Source organism: Hevea brasiliensis, chromosome 18 (genome assembly GCF_030052815.1).
Source record: "Hevea brasiliensis isolate MT/VB/25A 57/8 chromosome 18, ASM3005281v1, whole genome shotgun sequence".
NCBI classification, from domain to species: domain Eukaryota; kingdom Viridiplantae; phylum Streptophyta; class Magnoliopsida; order Malpighiales; family Euphorbiaceae; genus Hevea; species Hevea brasiliensis.
In genome coordinates this window covers 26,222,349-26,232,348 of record NC_079510.1, presented here as the reverse complement: position 1 = coordinate 26,232,348, position 10,000 = coordinate 26,222,349, and positions in this window count along the sequence as shown.

The following is a 10,000-nucleotide window of genomic DNA, read 5'->3' as shown; positions in this document are numbered from 1 at the left end:
CAATTTTACAAGCCAAATAACTCATAATTATTTTACAACTTTCTTGTACAACTTAAATTTACAATTGCTCAAAACCAAGAACAAAATATACATACGGTGAATATACATTCTGATTACAAAATGCCACATGTGGTATACTCACTATACCCAAAAATCTCTCATTGGCGATACTAGCGACCTAACTGCCTGTCTGTCTCTCTCTACTGCGGCGGCAATAAAAGCTATCTTGAGACAATGTCTCAGTGGTGCACAACATTTACCAAATACAAATTTTAAATCACAATTCATAAATCATATCAATAGTGGATACTTAAAACCATAGTTAAATTCAAGACAATAAATGTCAACAAGAATTTAAACTCCATTTGTTAATATCACAATAATTTTCAATAAGTCAGATCATGGTTGAATTCAATAGACAGTATATGTCAATAAGAGTTTAAATCAATTTCACAATCTCACAATACATAATAACACAATTCGATCAAATAACTGAAGAATACAGTGTTGCCAATCTATAACACAATTTAGGCCATGACACAATTTTTCCATATATGCCGTGTTGTACACCACGACAAGACATGCTCACCCCAATAATCGAAATCAATGAGGGAGGAAGCTAGCTATATAATGAGAACTCATCCATACTCACCTCAGACTGGGAAGTCAAAGAGGGAGGAACATAATCATACTCACCCCAGACTAATAAGTCAAAGAGGGAGGAATAATCACACTCACCCCATTAATGGAGGAGGAACATATTATCAGTGTCATGCCAATTGTGAGTCAAAACAATTCCAAACATTTTATTCAAATGATCCGTAAGAATCCAATAAATTTCCAAAGTTATAATTTCATTCACAAAATGGCAACACAATTCGTAATTCACTTCAATTTCCACAAAAACCATTTACATTGCTTTTCAATCAATAAGTATCCATCAAATACCATTCAATCATTTTTTAAATATTTCAAACCATTCAAAAATTTTTTCAATCAATAAGTGTCCACCAAACAAATTTCCATAATTTAAAACAATGATATGCTAATAGTCAATATTTATTTCCATTGAAAATAATTCAAAAGAAAGCATTGTTGTGCACAAACCTCGATGATTTGTCTCTGGTCTTGACTCAGTATTTCTTTCCCTTTTGCTGAGTCCTTGTTAACTGAGAAACACAATTTGAAGTGTTTCAGTACCAAATTAAACTGTCTCTATCGATGGGGTTTGGTAAATAATGCACTGAACTCAATTATTCGCTTAATCACCTAATATACCGACCCTCGATGCGTTTTAGGTAAATTAGGTTTTAGTGTCGTTAATATGTCACACTCGATAGGGTTTTAGGTTTGGTATGTTTTACCAAAGTCATTTCCTCGCTTAGTGCATTTTAATGCAAATTTCTGGGATTTCGAACACTGGTTTGACCTAACCGGACGAACTAGTTCCTCGATTTTCGGTCTCGGTCGAAACTACAAACTTGTAGATCTAGGTCTTATTGCACGCGGTGCAAAATTTCAGGTCAATCCGAGTTAAGTAGACCAAGTTATGGTCATTACACTATTGCTGGTCAAGTGGTACCATTTTAGGTCAATTTTAGGTCAAATTGGTCAATTCTGGTTCGGCCAGTTTTTGGACCCGAACTTGTGCAAGTTGTTTGACTTGCTTATGGTCATTTCTGGGCTTTGGTGTCTTCATAAGACTTGTAGGTATGGGTCTTAACTAATCTTGGTCAAAATTTCAGGTCAATTGGACCTGGTTTGAGTGAGTTATGGCCTAAACACTCACTGCTGCCCAATTGGTCATTTTTCAGGTCCTAATTGCACCTAATCCGAATTGGTCAAATTTTTAGGTCACCTTGCAAGCAGAATTTTGGCATGGTTTCTCAATGAAAGTTGGCAAATTTTGTGCCTAGTTTCACCTCAAATTGGTCTTATACTAATTGAGGTTGCACATTCAAGGTTATAGGCCAAAATATACACTGCCCTTAATATGCATTACACACCCCAACTTCAAACACACACTTACCTTTGCAAGGTTTACTTCCATACCCTACCAAACTGTTTTGGCACATTACCAACAACATTTTCTACATAACATTAGCATTATTTTGGGCAGATTCCAATCACCCTCAACACACCAAATATCATTCACAATTACAATTTCTAAGTACCATTACAAACACACCTAAACATTACAAACTTTACATACACTTTACAATGTAAATTGACATACATATCATCAATCCTTCTAGGTCAATATGCTGCCCACACTCCCTTCAATATACACCATTATTCAAGTGTCCACAAGCTGCCACAATTCATTCATCAACATCACATTGCCGTACCATATGCCAATTCCCATCAAAGTGCATCATTCACCATATATACATGCATTAAATCACTAGGTTACTAAATCACCATGATTAACATTATTTCTCATCAATTATATACACAAATACCTCATCAAAAACGTGACCCATGGCTGTCCAAAATGGCAACAACAATAACCCTTCAAACTCAAAATTTTCTTTCACCAAACTAACACCCATAACATGAACATAAACTTTAACAAAGAAATTCTCAAAAATGCAAACTTACCTTTAATTGTAACTTGCTAAACCTTCATCAAACTTCTCAAAATTAGTATCAATATCTTCCTTGTGATGTGTAGACAAAGTTTAATGAAGAACACTAAGAGGTTGGAGTTGAAAATGGAGACTTAAGAAAGCTTGCATGAAAAATGGCTATGGAGTTTCCTTCACTCTTCAATTCGGCAATTTGAATGCAAATGAGGAAGATGACTTATTCAGCTGCATTTTAAGTGTACACATGTCCCACTATGTATTTAATTAATCCCCTTAGTGGTCCACTTAGTCACTTAATCATATAATAAAGTAATTATTCATTTATTCCACATTTAACCCATAATTTCCACTATTTATTTTAGGTACCACCAATTTAATTTTTCATTTTATTTTCTAAGTGTAATACTATTTATTTTTAATGGACATTTAGGTCAAAAGACACTTCGGGATGTCAAATGACCATAATGCCCCTGTTCGGGTGGCATTCCTGATTTTTCGGTATTACCGGGTTTGTCTGTTTTTCGATTTCTCACTTTTCTTTGTACTAATTATTTAATTTTTCTTTGATATTTCTAATGATATTTATTCTTCAACAAGGGTCTATTTATGTCCCAAAATGTTTTCGAGGTTCCCGCATGATCCGAGGGCGATCCAACGGTCCACGCCGTGACTTCCAAGTCTGATCACCCATCGTTAGGTTTCCCGGCTCGTTTAACTTGATCATATTTCTTTGCAATCATTTTTCCTTTGTTTTTCTTGTACTTTCTTTTCTTTTATTTCATTATTTTATGTCTCCTCACTCTCATTGAAGTGTGGTTCTAGGCATCCTAGCTGTCCGGATAACACAGTCCTTTGGAGCAATGACGAGCACTCTAGAACTTAGGGGTGTTACAGGGAATGCAACCCGAACAGGGGCATTGTGGTCATTTGATACCCTGAGTTGTCTTTTGACCTAAATGTCCATTAAAAATAAATGATATTACACTTGAAAAATGTCATGAAAAATTAAAATAGTAGTACATAATGTAAATAGCAAAAGATAGGAGGAAAATGTGGAAAATTGGAAAGTTTAACATTAAAATATACTTTTAATTCAATTAGTGCTCCACTAACACTACTAAAGTGGACCATTAAGCATCATTATGGCAGAATATGCCTTCAACTTCCTCACTTTGCAAAACTAGCCGAAACCTTGGTGAAAGAAACCTCCATGGCCGAATTGCATGCAAGCTCTATTCTTCCATCTTCAAGCCATGACCCTTGCATTTTCCTTCACTAAACTTTGCTTACACATCTTGCGAAACATATAGGCAGCAAGAAAGTTAAGTTTTGGTAAGGTTTTGAAGAATTTCAAAAGTGGTAAGTATGTATTTTTTATTCTTGTTTCATTAAACTTTGAATGGATGTTGTGGGTAGTTAATTTGTGGAAGAGTTTTTTGAAGTTTGATGAATTAGTGGAAATGTAAATTTTGCCAGCCATGGAACTTCACTATGAACAGTTTATTCTTGCATGTAAATAGTGGTTTGAATGATGATTTAAATGTTTGATTGTATTGTAGTTGAATTCCATGAGTAAGGTTTGATTTGTAAGCTTGAAAATTGCAAATGGAGGTTGATGGGTATGTGTAAACTTGTGGCAGCCTCATAAAGAAGATTGAAGTGTTTGAGTTCATAAAATAATGTTGAATTATGTTACTTATGCTTGCAGCATGTGTGTGTGTTTAATTGTTAGGGTTTATACATGGAAATGAGGTATGTTCATGTGGATTAATTGTTATAATTGGACTTGGAAAAATTCTGTATTATAGTGTGTATATTGAGAGTGGTTACAAGCTGCCAAAATGACCAAAAAAATGTGTTGCTAAATGTGTTAATGTTATGTTACAAACCAGAATTGGCATGGAAGAGTGAACTTGGTAAGCATAAGATGTGTAATTGGTAAAGGATGAACAATGTGCAATAGGGCAGTTTATGTTTTGGCTTAGAACCTTAAGTGTGTGACTCCAATTGGTATGAGACCAATTGGAGGTGAAACTAGGCACAAAATGTGCCAACTTTCATGAAGGAAGCTTACCAAAATTCTGCCTAGAAGGTAACTTGAAAAATGACCAAATCCGGATTAGTGCTTTACAAGCCTGAAAATTTACCATTTAGGCAGGAGTTAGTATTTTAGCCATAACTCACTCAAAACAGGTCCAATTGACCTAAAATTTTTACCATGAATAGTTTAGACTTATATCTACAATTATTATGAAGAAACCAAATCAAAGAAATGGGCAGAACTAATCCAAATAGCTTGCACAAATTCAGGTCCAAAAACTAGCCGAACCAAAAGTGACCTAAAAATGACCTAAAGTTACCATTTTGGTGCATTCTATCCAGCATTGGTAAATTGACCATAACTTGGTCTACACAACTCAGAATGACCTGAAATTTTGACCCGCGTGCAATAAGACATAGACCTACAAGTTTGTAGTTTGGACCGAAACCCGAAAACTGAGGGAATTAGGTCATCCGGTTAGGTCAAATTAGCATACCGAAATCAACAAATTGCAATAAAATGCAATATACTTGGAAATGAAATTGGTAACATATACCAACACTAAAGGGCTATAAAATTTGATATATTGGTAACATTAAACCTAATCCACTTAGAGTGCATCGAGAGTCAACATTTTAGGTTGACTAAGGAAAATAATAGAATTCAATAAATTAATTATTAAGCCTTATTGTTAGAGACAGTTTAAATGAGTACTGAAACACTTCAAATTATGTGTTTCAGTTAGCAAAGACTCAGGGAAGGGGAAGGAAATACTGAGTCAAAGCCAAGAGACATTTTATCAGAGGTTTGTGCGCAGCAGTTACTTCTTTTGAATTTTCAATTGAAATGAATTATGACAAATTGTCTATTATTGTTTAAATTGTGAAAAAATTGTCTTAATGATATTTGATGGATACTTATTGCTTGGAAAATATTGTAAATGGTTTGAAACCACATCTATCATATATATTGATTGAATTCCTCGCTAGCTTGTCTAGTGGGATGAATTAACTTTAAATTCCCTCTCTGGCTGAAGTGTTGAGATGTGTACCTGTTGAGGACAAATAGAATGAGTACTCATATTATTGCTAGCTAGTTGTGTTATTCCTCATTAGCCATCGGCTCTTGGGATGAATTGGACTTTGGAATATGATTAAGCTGTGTGTGTGATTTGTTGATAATTATTGTGATATTGTGAAATAGAGTTTAAATTCTTTATGACATTCACTATCTTTGAATTTAATTATGGTTTTAAGTATCCACTATTTATATGATTTATGATTTGTGATTTAAAGTTGCATTTTGTTAATGTTGTGCACCACTGAAACATTGGCTCAGCGATAGCTTTTCAATGTTGCCGTAGGTAGACAAACTGATAGGGCAGCAAACTAGGCTGCTAGTGCTACATTGAGAGTTCATTGGGTATATTGAGTATACCATATTTTGCATTTTGTACTGTAATGTATGTTCACTGTATGTATATATTATTCTTGGTTTTGAGCAGTTGTAAATTAAAATTGTACATTGAAGTTGTAAAATAAATTGTAAATTATTTTAGCTTGTAAAATTTGTGGTATATTTCTTTTATCTCAGCTTTTGAAAACACTGAAAAAATTATTATGGATTTGAGTTAGCAAATGTTGAGAAACATATTGTATTGATTAAATATTGGAGTTTGGGGATTGAACAAAATATAGGAAGTGCTTCTTTTTACAGGTTTTTGAAGAACTGTTTTATTCAAAATACAGATGACACTCTGCTAAAATTTTTACAGAAATTGCTAATACTTCAAATGTGTTATCTAGTTTCACTTCAGTTAAAAAAAAAAAAAATTTTAACACCTATAAATAATGCTCACCACTGTAAAAAAAGGTAAGAAAAGGTTTAAAATCCCTTGTAGTGTATTTAATGGGTTATCAGTAGATGAAGTTGGTAATTCATTAGGTATACTATGGGATCATTTTATGCCTTACGGAGGGGTAGAGTGTGACATACCATGTCTCACTGGTAACAATCCTCTCTTGGAATCAAACATGTTAAACCTCTTTAACACATTTTCCCGAGTATAGACTTTAGGATAAACCAATTATTCTTTTCGTTCTATCTCTATAGATGCGAATCCTAAGAATATAGATTGCCTCCCCTAAGTCTTTCATGGAGAGTTTATTTGACAATCATACCTTTATAGTTGTCAACATACATGTTTCATTACCCATTAACAGAATATCATCCACATATAAGACAAGGAAAGTGATAGCACTATCACTAACCTTCTTATATACACTTGGCTCATCCTCATTTTTGACAAAACCAAATGACTTAATGGCTTCATCAAAACGGATGTTCCAACTCTTCGAAGCTTGTTTCAACCTATAAATGAATCGCTTTAGCTTGCATACTTTGGAACCATCTTGGGATTCAAAACCCCTAGGTTGTTCCATGAAAATGTTTTCTTCAATGTATCCATTGAGAAAAGCTATTTTTGTTAGTAGTATGCCTTAGAGCATATTATTTAGTATGTATCTTGTACATATTTTTATTAATAAAAGGCATTTCCACTTTTTCGTTTACATAATATATTTATGTGTAATAGAAAAGGTCCATTGATATTTTGTTAGAAATATTATTCTTAAGTTGTTAAGAATATGAGTGACAATATTTCTAGCACGGAGTATCATAAATAGGTTCACAATCGAGGATACTTCATAATAAGGACATGACTTATCCAGAAAGATTGTATTCATGTTTGTTCCCAAGTTATTTATATGAGATATAAATAAGATGGAATGGTGAGTCTCATGCCATATAACAAACATGATGGCACTTATAAATGATAAGTAGGCCGAACCAGTGACACTTATGACAAGCACATGGAGTTTACTCTTGTCAATGTTTTGTCATAAATCATATCAGTGCATATAATCTTTAGACCTGAGGTAGCACAGTTATCTTGTATATAGGTAGTTTGAGTTTGATACTGCTTTCATACTTGTACTGTGTATAGGTATATGGGCATGTGTTGGCTCCTACTAGTTATATATGGAGGTAGGTGTTGATCAAGATGGAATCTGTTCCTCTAAGTAAATAGAGATAAAATCCTATGTTCATTTAATTGTTCTTGATGTTTCAGGTTCTGGCAGACAGATAGATTTATTGAGAAAGAGTTTACGATGAGAAAATCTTTTAATCAAGAACTGGAATTAAAAGAGAACATAATATTCATAGCAAATGGAGTTTGACATAAACCATGACTCGGCTTGAGTTGGGATTTTGTAAGAGAGATTCTAGTGCATGGTAACATATGATTATAGGTTCATTTAAGGTAAACCTTATTACTAATTGGGTGGCCATGGCATGCTATGCTAGGTATTAACCATGGTCTATGAGGTTCATAAAATGATTTAGAGAAATCATTTATGGTAAGAAAGAGTTCTGATGATATTAAGAGTTGATATCATGTCTCATTGCCAATTAGTGATGAGCCTAGTAAGTCACACACATACACAAGTTATCACCTAATTAAATATGATTTAATTAATTAATTAAAGAGTTTAATTGATTAATTAAATAGGTTTGGTTTGCAATTAGTTTGCAAAGTCCCTAGCATAACTTGAAACTAAATCTAGATTATTGGATGTATAATATAAGTTAAATTTATATTTAAAGTGTTTAAATATGAATTTAATTAATGAGAAATTAATTAATAGAGATTAATTAATTAATTTATATTTGACATAAATTAATTAGAAGAAGAAAAATAAATTATTTTGGGTTGAGAACTCAAAATTAAGACACAGGTGCATTTTGGTCATTTTGCAGTGTGACACGTGGCACCATGAGATGGTGACACATGGCAAAACACATAAGCTTGCCAAATGTTTTTTAATCATGTAAGATGATTAAAATCAAGATTACATATAGGTTTGACACTTGGCACAATGTGGTTGGGTCACTTAAACCTAGAGCTAATCAAAGGGTGACATGTAGCAAGGGTTTAATGTGTTAACCTCGCTATTTAAGTGTTGTTATGACAAAATAAAATACAACCAGCAGCCACACTCCTTGGTCACGCCATTTTGCAGCCCTCCCTCTATTCTTCTTCATCTCTCATCAATTCAAAGAGATTAGCCATCAATCTCTTGAATTAAGAACACTAGAAATTGTTTCTAGTGTCCTGTTTACATCTCTAATCTCTTAAAAGGCATAACTTGAATTTCTAATTAATAGAAAAGGCTTTAGAAGCTGTTCAAGGGCTGCCATAGGTGTTCTTGGTGTGGACAAGCTAGAGGGACAACATCTGGTGTCCTGAAGACGAATCTCAAAGGCGCAGACACGCTGCAGTGCATCAAGAGGTTAGTGTAATCGTTCTTGATTTAATCTAGGGTTCTAAAATTAATCTGATTAATTTTAAAATCTTAAATGACAAATACAGATCCAAAAACATATTAAAAGAGTTTTAATATGTTTTTTATCATTGAAATCAAATAGATAAAAATAAATCTTGCATGATGCATGTGACCCTAGGTGAAAATTTTTGAATTCAATGGTATAAACTTGTGTTTTTCACGCTTCCGTTCCTTCAATTGGTATCAGAGCCATTATATTTTCCATTTAGATTGTTTATTATATGATTTAATTGTGTGATTTGATCATGAGATGATTGATCCATTGCTGGTTGGATCAAGAATTGTGGCGGCATGCTTGATGAACTCCAACATGGTGCGCATGGCTTTGGAAGATCATGGTGCGCATGGTTGTTATTAAATTCTGCAATTGTTGCATGATGAAAGGTTCATCATATGACTAATTAAAATGTTTAATTAGGATTTTTAATCACACAATTAAATTATGATTCAAATCAGAATTTTAAAAATTATTTGAATTTGATTCAAATCTGAATTTTAAAAGTTGTTTGAATGTGATTCAAATCTGAATTTTTAAAGTTGTTTGAATCATATTTAAATCTGATTTTTTAAAATTGATTGAATAAAATTCAGATCTGATTTTTTAAAAAATGTTTGAATGTGATTCAAATCTGATTTTTTAAAAAATGTTTGAATGAGATTCAAATCTGAATTTTTGAAGTTGTTTGAATGTGATTCAAATCTGAATTTTTAAATTTGTTTGAATGAGATTCAAATCTGAATTTTTAAATTTATTTGAATCATATTCAAATCTGGATTTTTAAGTTGAATATGAGATATTCAATTTAATTTAAGTATGTTTTATTTAATTGTTAAATAGTGATATGCATGATGGATGATCATGGACTATAAAAGACCAATGTAATTGGATTTATTTCTTTTATGTTTCTTTAGGATTGTAAATTAATTAATTTATTTTAATTTATTTTGGGCATGTATTATTAAGT